Below are 14086 nucleotides of genomic sequence, written 5' to 3'. Positions count from 1 at the left end.
CTTGTAAGTAGTGTAATAATAATAGCGTTACTCCATGTAATCCTTCATGACACATACGCAATATTCACTCCAGTACGTTTCTCTCGTGAACTTTACCCTTTGTATTGGCCACCTGTATTCACTTGCTAAATTCTTACATTTTCTAACAGGTTATGAAACATGCCTCCCAAATGACGCCTTTGGCAAGCACGTATACGGAGAATAGTTTCTTAAACCTACTCTACATTAAACATTTTCCGCTGAAATTGTCATGTGTGAAATGTAGCTGCTATCCCGATATACCGAATCACATTAGATTTAGAAAAAAAAAAAAAAAAAAAAGACACGGACCACTACACTAAAATTTCTCTGGGAGACCCGGATTCGATTCCCGGCGGGAGCTCATGTGGTTCAGATTCCACGTTAACCAGTAAGTTCCGTCTTATATAGCCTTGCTGCTGAAAGGGACGTTAAACTCAACTCAACTCAACTAAAATTTCTCTCTCACACTTCTTAACCAATTGGCGCAGACTTATTGAAAAGTATCGTATGTTATGAATGGGCAAAAGACAGACACCTGTTTCACTTCCCTTTTTCATGTTTGCTCCCTATTAACAGTCTTTAGAACTTTAAGCTAAGTTAGTAGACTAAGTATTTTGTGGACTTCGGAATTGATGTTGCTGAAGGTATACTTAAAAATGTCATACTTCAAGAATGCAAGAATGCAGGTGGAAGGCATTCTCTTACAGATCATCCCTTGCTACTTCAAGTAAGGGGACATTTCCCCTGTTCAAATTGCACCAACAAAATCCAAACACTGTCCATCCAGGCCATGCAAGGTGTGCCAAAAGCAAAGGAAGAGAAGTGGAGCTACTTGATATATATAATGTCAAGTTCATTTACATTTAGAGGATTGTTTTGAAAAACAACAATCAATTCTCGATTACTGCAAAATCCCACATGGAATATATTTCATGGGACTTAGTCATACTGTATACAGGAACTTATTTTATAATAATGTTTTTCATTTTTGTTCATGCAAGCATTACAGGAATATACTTAACGTTTCCAACTATAATGTGCAGTGTATCCATTTTTCTGAAAAATCATACACACATACACACACACACTAAGAAACTGCGTGAACGCATTTTAATTTCCAGAAAGCATATACACTTATAGGCAGTGGCGTATTTAGGATTTTGTTTCGGGGGGGCTATGCACAACACGTGAATAAGCACTTATATTTTTCCTTTCAGTTGACGACAAATTTTAATCAAGTTTTGCGTATAACAAATTTATATCGGGGGGACTTGAGCCCGGAAGCCACCCCCTAAATACGCCACTGCTTATAGGTTAAATTGAATCAATATTATTAAGTATTTTGCCGTTTGGCTGATCCTGAGACTAATGAAGTTTTATTATTATTATTATTATTATTATTATTATTATTATTATTATTATTATTATTATTATTATTATTATTATTATTATTATTATTATTATTATTAGGTTTGGGTCTGGAAATGTTTCTTCAACGCAGCTTCCTCTTTTATCTCTGAATATTTTCTTCTATTTTTCAAATCATCGATCAGTTGTTTTCCTTTTCTTCCTACTCCTTCTTTCCTTTCATCTCTCCTTCTAAGGCGGTTCGAAGAAGACAATTTCTTCGCAGGATGAATCCAATCTAATTGGCCTTCCTACGAAGAATGCTGGGTAAAGCGCCCTCTTCTCTTCTCTCCCTTTTAAAACATCTTCGCTTCTCACTCTCTTTGTCCATCTTCTCCATCTTCCTCCATCACATTTCGAAGCTCTCTAAATAGCCTAACAGGTGGTCCACGAAAAATCGGCTCGTGCCTGTTTGCAATTAAATTCCTTATTGTTGTCGGCACAGTCGGTTGCCAGTAATTTTTGCTATTTATTGTGTTTTGTGGCAGTTAGGTATGAAAGGGCCTCATTGTTGTTGCATACCAACTACAGTTTAAAGCCGCGAAGATTACGTACAGACAAGTGTGTGACGGTTGTTTGCAAGATGTGTCTCTTCAGCAGAGAAATAGCAATAGTTGAGAAACTTATGTTCATTGGTTCCTTTAAGGAGACCAAGGAAATTTTTGCAGACAAGTTTACAGATGTAGATGTTTCTGCAAAGAGTAGGATTCAAAATTTGATGAAAAGGTGATGAACAACAGGATCAGTTGCAAACGCTGAAAAGAATCGAACCCCATCCTTTCATATACCTGCTGTGGTATATAATATCGAAGTATAGATGTCAAGAAGCCCTCTGAAGTCAACACGTAAGTTATCACAAGAAGTGGATATTCAGCGCAGTACGTGTCAACTGTTTTACAGGTCACGAATACAATCGTACTAAATGACACGTTCAAAAACTCTAGGAGGGATACAAGGCCAGACATGTCAATTATTGTATGTAGCTTCTTCAAATAATTGCAAGTAGTTTGATGGATCCGATGGTGCGTTTCACGAGTGACGAAGCATGATTTTTCTTTGTCAGGGCATGTAAACTCACAGAACACCAGATATTGGTCCGTGAAAAATCCTCACGTTATTCAACAACATGTCTATAACGAAAAGATCGGTCTGATGTGCTGTGTGTGCTGGTAGGGTATTAACTGACTAAAGTGAATTTTTATAGGTAATTTGTGCACTAGAAAAATACTTCACACGCTATTGGGGGATGATTGTTGAATTTTCAATATATTTTAACAAAATATTTATTTAATATAGCTACAACACAACAGGCTTAATGCCCAATTACAGTGTTGTGCACATACAGTAAATATTACATATATACATTTCTTAATTATTTTTACAGAAAACTCCTTGTTTCACATATGATCTAAACCTGTTTTCTGAAAGACTAAATACATCCACTTTATCAAGCTTATTTACAATATCATTGTATAATTTACACAGCCTCCACTTAGGGGATTTATATAATATATTGCTCCTGGCTTTCGCACAATAAAATGTACCTGTATTCTCTACTCTGGTTTTGCAAGTGGGAATCCGCAATGATATTTTCGAGACCAACTCCATACAATCAATCTTATTATTTAATAACTTATATAAGAATTACAAGTCCAACATCCATCTTGTTTTCTCTAGAGTTTGAAAATTAAAGTTCTTTACTAGGTCATTGTAGGAAAAATATTTGGGATAATAATTAGTTTTTTTTTTTTTTTTTTTTTGTATGTAAGCATTTTCAAGAATTTTGTTTGGATGTTTTCAATGTCTTGAGAGTATTTTTTTATTATTGGGGGTCCATATAGTAGAACAATATTCTAATTTTGATCTAACATATGTAAAATAAAGTGTTGTAAACGTTGTCTCACTGAAAAGTCTTGCACTATTCTGTAAATTAAACCTAAGTTTCTATATACGCTGTTTGTATAATATCTATGTGTTTATTGAAATTTAGTTCAGGATCAAAAATAACGCCAAAATCTTTTACAGTACTTGATTTAGACAATTTAGTTTCTTTTAGTGTATAGTCAAAGGTGATGGGATTTCTTTTTCTCGTAAAAGAAAGAGACTTACACGTGGATACATTTATTACTAATTTGTAGTCATCGCACCATGTTTGAACTCGCTGTAGGTTTTGTTGTAGTTGTATGCAGTCTTCAATTGAATTAATTCTAGAATATAATTGACATCATCAGCGAATAGAAGAATCTCAGAGATTTCAATAAAAAGTGAATTATCATTACTAAGTAGGAGAAATAGCAGAGGACCCAGATGAGATCCTTGAGGAACCCCAGACAGAGTAACAAACTTTTCAGTGGCATGCCCCTTGTATAGAATAGATTATTTCCGGTTACATAAATGCGATACAATATATTCTATTGCCGACTTTGAAAAGTTTAGGCTTGCTAATTTCGCCACTAGGACATAATGATCCACGACATCGAATGCCTTACTGAAGTCGGTATAAATAACGTCTACCTGGCCGCCTTTGTCTAACTCCGTTGCTATAAAATTTGTTACAACTGCTAGGTTTGTTGCAGTAGATCTGTTGTGTAAGAAACCATGTTGATGTATAGATATAACTGGCTTTACGTGATTCAGAATTTGTGTATATAAAATACTCTCAAGAATTTTGGCAAAAGGATATAATATAGCTATAGATCTGAAGTTTTGTATTTCGCTTTTATTTCCAGACTTTGGCACTGGACACACTAAACTTTCTTTCCATATGTCCGGAAAAGTGTCTGTTCTTATGGACATATTGAGTATAGCATGGAGCGGATGCTTGAATATATCAATTCAGCCTTTGACAACATATGGAGGAATACTATCAGATCCACATGATGCTTTTGGTTTGAGTGCCTTTATAGCCACTTCAATTTCTCGCAGTTGTATTTCTCCAAGTTGAAAGTTGTCCAACAGGCTAATACATTCCGTCTTGTTAGATATAACACTGTCTACGTCATATTTTGCCGAGACACTGTTATAAACAGATTGAAAGTAATGCGCGAAGGCCTGAGCAATCTCACTGTCCTTATTTAGTTCTTTTCCATTATAAGTCAAGGAGGCTGATGACATATGCTTGGTTTTGCTTTTAACAAAACTCCAAAGTTTGCCCGGATCATTATGAATAGAAAGTTCAGATTCTAGATGAATGTTTTATACGCAATTGATATGTCGGTCTTTATCTGTTTAAATAACTCATGAAATTTTTCACGATGATATAGCGATGAGAGATCGCTCCAATTTATTTTGTGCAGTTCCCCGTATAATTTTTTGAAATCAGCCTTCTTAAAGTTGAAACCAGATACTTTAGCTTCTCTGTTTCCTTTCTTTGGAAAGTTTAATGGGATAGAGATACTTATTCCTGGATGGTGTCTGTCTTCCTTAGTAACAAGAGGACAGTCTCTTTCAACGAGAACCTTATCAATATTTGATAATACTCAGGGGTGTAGCCAGCAGGTTTATGTAGGAGGGGCACGTCGTTTTTGAGGGGGGGCAGCTCCAAAGCCCAAAAAAATATGTTGCAGCTAGTGTTTTTGAGGCCTGAAAACACCGGAAAACTTAGTTTCCTTCCGGGAAACTAAAAAACATTGATTTCTAGATTATTATTATTATTATTATTATTATTATTATTATTATTATTATTATTATTATTATTATTATTCGCTTTTTCTCCATAAATTATATTCCAGGTAGTTTTTATTATGTTTAACCAATAATTACTGTCCCGGACCAAACGTTATACCTTTCTGCATAACTATTTTAGTTTAAGCTCTTGTACACAGAACCTATCTACATAAGGCAGACTTTCTTTGAAATTTCACTTATTTTCTTTAAGATTTCCTGACAAAAATATTTCTTTATTATTCGTGACTTAAAAAAAAAAAAAAAAAAAAAACATAATTATTTTATTAACATCTATGTCTCATTTCCTGTTCTAGGGGCCCTCCACATATTACGTAACGCTATTTTTTTTACCAATTTTAACCCCCTCCCTCCTGTTTGTCACACTTCGTAACGCAAGGCCGAACCTCTTCCCTTTGTTACGTAACACTTTTTGATTTTTGTTTTTTCATTATTTTGATTATTTTAGGGGTTATTACAATAAAAAAACTACTTTTAATGGTAGAACTTTTTTATTACAAAATGCTTATATTATTGTGAATATATTTGTAGCGTTTTTCGCCAACAAATCAAAGTATTAGAAAATGGTATACTCGTAATAATGTTTTATTCCCATAAGGTTGTTTAATTAACCAATCCTGATTCTTCAAAACTACTGTCGTTTTCCCAAGGAGATCGCACTCATCATTTTAGGTCACTGGTGATTGGCATGGAGAAAGTACTGCGGAAGATGGAGTTAAAACAGGATTTAAAGAAATAATATCGACCTCTTCTTCCGATATCCAGGATGCTTCGTACATTTGAAGTTCGCCAGTGTTAACGATGCAGAGTTCTGTTTCTCGTCGACCACAGATTCGAAGTGGCTGCACACGTGAAGGAGCAGGGTATTCCTCGTTTGTAAACAAGTTTTCGAGCATCTTCTTTGGAATTCGGACTTCAGTTTACCACTTTACATTTTTTTTTCTAAATCAGTGCGAGAATGCGAATTAACTCTATTTCTTCAGCAATATTCAAATCCAAACATAATAATAAAAAAGTAGTACGACATTAATATCCGACGAATTAGGTTTTTAATATCTTTAGGTCTGTAAATCGTGCATCGTTCCGTCGTGGAAAATATTATTTCACGAAAAAAAAAAAAAAAAAAGGTTCTTCTGTTTCACATGCGAAACTTCTTCGAAGAAAAGAGTAGGTAATGATTCGAATCAGAAATTTTAAATAATATTCTCAGAAATAGCGATACAAGTGGGTACGCGAAGGAATTTTAAAGTGGTGGTTACGATCACTAACAACTAACTCCAGAAAAGCGTGTGACGTAAATGCAATGCTGCGATAGCCACAACACGAGTTTTATTGTATTGTAATACACACAGGGTTCTTCACCAGTCATGCTGGTATCTAGTGCGTCTTCGAATCCCTTCTGTATGATTCAATTTATATAGGCTATAGTTCGCAACTTTCCAAAATAATGGAAATATCTATATATTTATATATACAGGGTGAACGGTAACTACGTGGATGAACTTGGACGGGTGATAGTACATCTTAAAAAAAGCAAAAAAGTCCTAGTGAACATGGGGAAAGTTCCGTCCCGTTTAGCAATGACAGAGTGTTGAAAGCGTGGGAACATAAACTTCCGAGGCCAACAGCTTAAAAACAATACTTCGTAGAGAGTGCGGTTAAAAACGTCACTTAGAAAGTCATACCTACTGTATTGAAAAATGCATATTTGAAAACGTAGCTACATGTGCGCACGGGATTAACAATGTGTAACACATCATTCCTTTACAGCAGCGTTTCCCAACCTTTTTCAACTTGCGGCACACTACGGGTGTAACTTGAATTCTCGCGGCACACTCATAGATATTATTATTATTTTATTTGCAAATATAAAATACCATGGTATTTTTTTTTCTGTGATTACCGATATCCTTCTCACAGAGATGAATGCTCGATTACTGGTTTTCCCCTATGCTAATTCATTAACCTTATTTTTTTGTTCTAATTTTAAAATAAAAAAACAATTGCAATGAAATATAGGACTCAGATTTTTAAAAATACGCTTTCTTTTTCGAAAACTGTATCCAACCTTTCACTAAGAACGAAGATCACTAAATAACGAACGTACAAACAAATGTCTTGTACTTTTAACTTTGCTGTTTTAACCAAAACCGGTGTATATTGTTGCAATCACACAGTTTGCGATGCGTCGAAGTCAAAACACACCTGTTGAACAAAATGTTGTTCTATCATTCACGTGCGAATGAGTGTTCTACGAACGTTCACTTGACGCCTATCGTACAAGTGCTTCCAATTCTCGGTAGTATGACTCTCAATTGAAGCGTAACATAGCAGCTAACTGTGGAAATGTGTACGAACCGAAATACTGTCTGGTACACAGTAATAGATGTAGAATAATATATTACAATTACAGTAATTTTTCTATAGTAGAAATTCATAGTATTGTCAAATACAAAAGTATACATTTTTCCTATGTCTTGCAATTTGGTTGCTACAGAACTAATAATTTTGTTTCGATTTCCTCGCGGCACACCAGCGGTCCATTCGCGGCACACCAGTGTGCCGCGGCACACCGGTTGGGAAACGCTGCTTTACAGCATGTCCGGGAATCCCTCCGTTCCTTTGGGGAACACCGTGCGCACGCATAGTTCCGTTTCCAAACATGTATTTTTCAATAGAGTAGGTATGACTTTCTAAGTGACGTTTTTAACCGCACTCTCTATGATGTATTTAAGCTGTTGACCTCTAAAGTTCATGTTCTGATGCTTTCAACAATCTGTTCCTCCTAAACGGGACGGAATTTCACCCATGTTCACTAGGACTTTTTTTTTTTTTTTGCTTCTTATTAGATGTACTATCACCCGCCCAAGTTTGTCCACGTAGTTACCGTTCAGCCTATATATATATATATATATATATATATATATATATATATATATATATATATATATATATATATATATATATATATATATATATATATAATGAAATGACTACATTTGTAACAACTCTTGAACCACCCGACTGATTTCGATTAAATTTTCAACGTAGATGAGGTTCGGGCCTGGGATGTTTTTTATGAATTTAGGACAGAATGGCAGGAGGACAAAATGGCAGCGGACAAAATGGCAGGAGGACGAAATGGCAGAAGGACAGAATGGCAGGAAGTTAATTTGACAAAAGTTATAACTCCTAAGGCTCGTATTTTTAGGGTTTACCTATTGTGTTTGTTAGTAGGTAACGGTTCTCGATTTATTCATTTTTACCTCAAATGTCCAAAGCATATAAATACAGCTAATTGAACCAAGAGCGTAAAAGAGGGTAAATATCAGTTATCCATGTCTTAACTTTTTTCTTAAATTTATTTTTTTTAACCATCTTCCAATTGATATCTTGGTTTTATAATAATTGTAAGTAGTACAACTTTTATTTATGAAGAAAGAATTTTCCCGTGGACTCCCTCTGAATTTCTCTCAGGGTCTAGCTATCATGTGACAAAGAATTAAATCTGCTAACTAACTGCTTTCACACACAATACAATTTTGAAACTTGGGAGCCTAGTGGTATCTTTGTGTCTGAAGTATGTAATAATGCTGATACGTTATTCTCTTGAACTTCTTAATGGTATTTGTCGTTTGACTTCAGAAGACTGAGTTTAGCCTGCAAGTACAAGTTGCCTATAGTTAAAACATATCAGATGTTTGATCTTGTTTAATAAAACCTGCCCCTCCCCCTCCTCCATCTGAAAAGCCCTATATTGTTATTCACATATGAAATTCAAAGCAATCATCTTTATCCAGTCATATTTTTATTTCAAGTGTAAGTATTAAAATGTGCTACGCATGGTTGCAAGAGGCTGTTTTTTTTTTTTTTTTTTTTTTTTTTTTTTTTAATAATGAACTTAGGTACCTAATATTGGAACTAATTTTCTTCATGAATTGATGTAAGAAGCGGCCGCGTGATTTTCGACCAATTATTTCATCACTGGTATCTATGAGCAATGAGATAACAACAGTGGAAGACAAACTTCGTTCTTCTCAAACTTGATACTTTGAAAAACTTATCAAAGTAGTTTCGTTATCCAAATACATATTCAATCAAATCAGTTTCAGAAGTAGCATTAATCTTATAATAACGTAATGGCTGTAAGAGTTACCCTGAAAATGTATTTTGTATGTTTTCTTTTTTTCGTAATTCAGAGATTTTGTCCTGAATTTCATTGGAGTTATGAGGAACCTTAAATTATCAGGCATTCCATTTTAATCACTCCCCTTTCACCCCCAATGCGATATTGGGTATATTTACAGCTTAGTGCAGCTTAAAGGAATCATGATCGTGGATATTTAATTTCTAACTTACTTGCTTATAGCGTTGCCCTCAAGACGAGATGAGAATTCACGTTTTCTCGTTTCGTGTCGTAAATGTTTGTAAAAATCCTGTCTCGAATCAAAATTTTCTCGTCTCGTTTTGTAAATTTATGTACAAAATGTGTCCTGATTTCCGTCTTAGATTCATGTAGAATTTATCAGAATTCTTCCAGGTTACGACGAGTCCACGAACGATTGATATAACGACACTTAAATCATATTTATTCATGAAGTAAATTGTGTAATGACTTGCGTATCTCTAAACGTTGATAAATGCTCTTTCTTGTGCTCATACTATTACCTTATCAAATTGCATATGACATATATACAATTAATCATATGACATATATACAATTAATCATACCCAGGCCCGTGCTGGCCCACAGGGACACCGGGACGTGTCCCGGTGCGCCCTCCGAAGCATCACAGTATAAATAAAGGTACAAGTTTTCAGTAATAAATTTTTACAGTTTTATTGTAATGAACCCCTGAAAGGCACATTTCGCCCTTTACATTAGACGCCCTTGCGAGACAACATCAAAAATGGACAATTTTATTCACTCTTCTGTATACTACAGTCCTGTACAATACATACATACAGTTACTATTGGTAAAGTACCCGTGAAAGATATAGTGCGCCCTCTACATAAGGCGCCCTACGAAACATCACATTATAGATAAATGTTTTTAGTTGTTCTGTACACCAGGTTTGTATAATAAATTAAAATAGTGGTTGTTAGTAAAGAACCTGTGAAGGGTACAAGGCGCCCTTTACATTATAGACATATTTTTTTTCTTTTAATTATTCTTCTGGATATCACTTCTGTTATATCAATTCATACAGTTGTTATTGGTGGAAATAAGGTAAAGAGTATAAACGCAAAAATAACTGTAAAGTTATGTAGCTATAAAGCGAAACAATGTGATACATCAAGAATAGTTCGGATAGTCAAACGTACGATGCATTCATGAAATACTACATTGACACTAGTCTCTAATTTACGATTTTTACGGCATCAAAGCTTGCACAGTCTTAATATGCATCCATATATCCGAGCATATTGATTGTTCCTGTGTGTTTTAAAGCAGTGTTCGGATAATCAGTACCTATTGTATTTCTAATATATAGCTATATTTTAATTTCTATGAAATGTGGTCTTTCTGTCACCACGGTATGGTGCGTCCTCAGGTTGTGGATCGAGGAGAAGGCCTCTAGATATAGAGGTTAGCTGCGAATATACTGAATAAGCAGTCGCGGACAGATTATAAGGGGTGATCATCCAGCTTAGGGATTTGGTGTGGGGCAAACAACTTTATCCTGTAAAAAAAAAAAAAAAAGGCTTGTTCAGATATATTCGCACAATCCTCTGATTAGAATTGATAACTTGGCAGGAACTCAGCAAAGTAAAATCGACATGAGGTTTGAAACATGGAATGTAAGAAGTCTCTATATGGTAGCAACGTTAAAATTTGTAAGTAATGAGTTTAGAAATAGAGGATGAACCTAGTGGGATGTCAGGAAGTTAGATGAAAAGGAAATAAAGGAGGTAAGTTGGAAAGTTTTACGTTCTTTTAAGGGGAACGAATTAAAAATTACCAACTAGGAACAGGGCTATCCGCTTACAAACAAATAATATTAGCAACTACATGGATAGAATTTGTTAATGATAGATTTTCTTTTACTTCTCTTAAGGGTCGCTGGTGTAATATTTTGTTTTAAATGCACATGCCCTAACATAAAATAACGATGACGATAACAAAGGACAGCTTTTACGAAAGAATAGAACGCATGTTTGATCATCTTCCGCAATACCATATGAAAAGTCTGTTAGGCCATTTCAATGCGAAGGTAGGACGAGAGGGTATTTTCAAACCGATTATAGGGAATAAATGTCTGCATAAGAAAGGTTGTGACTTTGCAACATCCAGAAACCTTATCGTGAAGATTGCAAAATTCCCACATCGCGACATTCATAAATATACTTGGATTTCATCAGATGGAAAAATACATAATCAAACTGATCACGTTTTAGTAGACAGAAGAAAACATTCTAGCACAACTAATGTTCGGTAGTTCACAGGAGCTGATTGTGATACTAATTACCACATGGTAGCAGCGATAATAACAGAGAGAGACTATCGTTGAATAAACGAAATATTCAATATCTGTTAGTTTAGTTTAAAGGAACTTGAGGAGAGTCAGGTGAGATGGGAGTCAGATTAAAGTGTCAAATAGATCTTCGATTTTAGAAGGTTCGGAATGCACTAGTGTTCAGGATACTTGGTTGAAATTAGAGATAACATTAAAATTTCAGCAAAAGAAAAATTGGGGCACACAGAGATACGTAGGAACAAACCATGGTTCAACCAAGAATGTACTACAGTAGCAGAGAAGAGAAAATAGAGGAAACAGCGTTGGCTAAAAAATCGGAACGAAATAACTACATAAAATTTAATTGTCATCTAGCGGAAAACTTCCAAAATTTTTAGAACAAAGGAACGCTATTTTTGAAAGCTTAAATTAATTAACTTGAAGATAATAATAAAAAACAAAAACAAAAGCATTCGGGACATGTACCTGATATAAGGGGAGCAACGAGTTTAAGAAAGCATATCAACCTCGTGCTTATATATTAAAGAAAGCCAACGGAACAGTTCTCACTTATAAGGATAGCATCTTAAGTAGATGGAAAGACTTCTTTGACGATTTGCTTTACATATAGCCAAAAACTAATGTTCGTGGAGAAAGTGAAATGCACACAGCATAATCGTATATTTCAGAACCTAACCAGACAGAAATAGAAATCGCTATTAGAAAACTAAAGAAACACACCTCTCCGAGTGTAGACGAAATTCTGGCTGACTTAATTTTAGCTGGAGGGGAAAAATTGTACAGGAAAATACACAAACTCATTCTCCTTATCTGGAACAAGGAGGAATTACCACAAAAGTGAAAAGAATCAACCATTGTTCCAGTTCAGAAGAAAAGTAACAAAACCGATCGTAATAACTATTGGGGCACTTCTCTTCCGTCAACATCCAATATATCCTCTTAAACATTCTATTAGAAAGATTGCCTCCATACGCAGATGAAATTATTGGAGATTATCAGAGCGGATTTAGGTGAAACCGATCAACTATCGACCAGATATTTACCATTCAACTAATACTTGAAAATAAACGGGAATACAATATCCGGGCATGTCAGTTATTGACTTTAGACTCGGGTTGGAGGAAAACGTTAGTAGTAATGGCGGCACCTGACCTAACTTTTGATTATCCTCAATGAGGGGCCCCAAGGCCAGGGGTCAATGACCTAGGGGTACTTAGGACCACCCCCTCTAAATTTTGGCGGGGGTACCTTGGCCCACCCCCTAAATTTTGGCAGGGGTACATTGGACCACCCCCTTAAATTTTGGAAATTGCCAAATCTAAAAATTTGGTATGGTAGCCTAGGACCATAGTATGTACCTCTATCAGTATTGGGGGTCTATGTCGTTCCCTTTCATGGGTAAAAAATGGCCAAAAATTCAAATTTCGAGGGTTTTTGACCTAATTTATCCCCTTTGATGAGGTGTTATTACCCTATATGGTTATATAGGCGTATACAGGGGTCCATTACCTTTCATAAGACATGGGTATATTAATGGACCCCTTGAAAAAATTGGGAGGGGTACCTTGGCCCACCACTTAAATTTTGGAAATTGACCAATTTAAACATTGGGTATTATAGTACAGGACCCTAATATGTATTATGATAAATTTGGGTGGTCCACCTCGTTCCCTTCTAGGGGTACAAAATTGCCAAAAATATAAACGTAAGCAGTACGTTATACCACGTGTTTGGTTTTTGGTCGATTTTATCCCCTTTGATGAGGTGTTATTATCCTATATAGTTATATGGTCATGCATAGGGGTCCATTCCCTTTCATAAGATATGGGTATATTTGTGCACCCCTTTAAAAATTTGGGATGGGTACCTTGGCCCACCCCCTTAAATTTTGGAAATTGCCCAATTTCAACATTGGGTATTATAGTAATGGACCCTAACATGTATTATGATAAATTTGGGTGGTCCACCTCGTTCCTTTTTAGGGGTACAAAATTGCCAAAATTTTAGTACAACCACGTGTTTGGTATTTGGTACATTTCATCCCCCTTTGATGAGGTCCTATTACCTTATATGGTTATATGGTCATGTATAGGGGTCCATTATCTATCATAAGACATGGGTACATTGGTGCACCCCGGGAGGGGTACCTTGGCCCACCCCTTAAATTTTGGAAAATGCCCAATTTAAACATTTGGTATTATAGTACAGGACCTCAATATGTATCATGATAAATTTGGATGGTCTACATCGTTCCCTTTTAGGGGTACAAAATTGCCAAAATATAAACGTTGTACCACGTGTTTGGTTTTTGGTCCATTTTATCCCCTTTGATGAGATTCTATGATTACAGGGGTCCATTTCCTATCATAAGACATGGGTATATTGTTGCACCCTTCTTAAATTTTGGCAATGGGGGGTCCACTGAAATTGTCCAATTGAAGCATAGTACAGGACCTCAATATGTTTCGGTGGTCCTATTGTCAAAATTTTAAGT

Source organism: Thermobia domestica, chromosome 1 (assembly GCF_964235325.1).
Source record: "Thermobia domestica chromosome 1, izTheDome1.hap1.1, whole genome shotgun sequence".
Taxonomy (NCBI): domain Eukaryota; kingdom Metazoa; phylum Arthropoda; class Insecta; order Zygentoma; family Lepismatidae; genus Thermobia; species Thermobia domestica.
The sequence above is the reverse complement of the archived record's forward strand: the minus strand, read 5'-3'. Positions refer to the sequence as shown.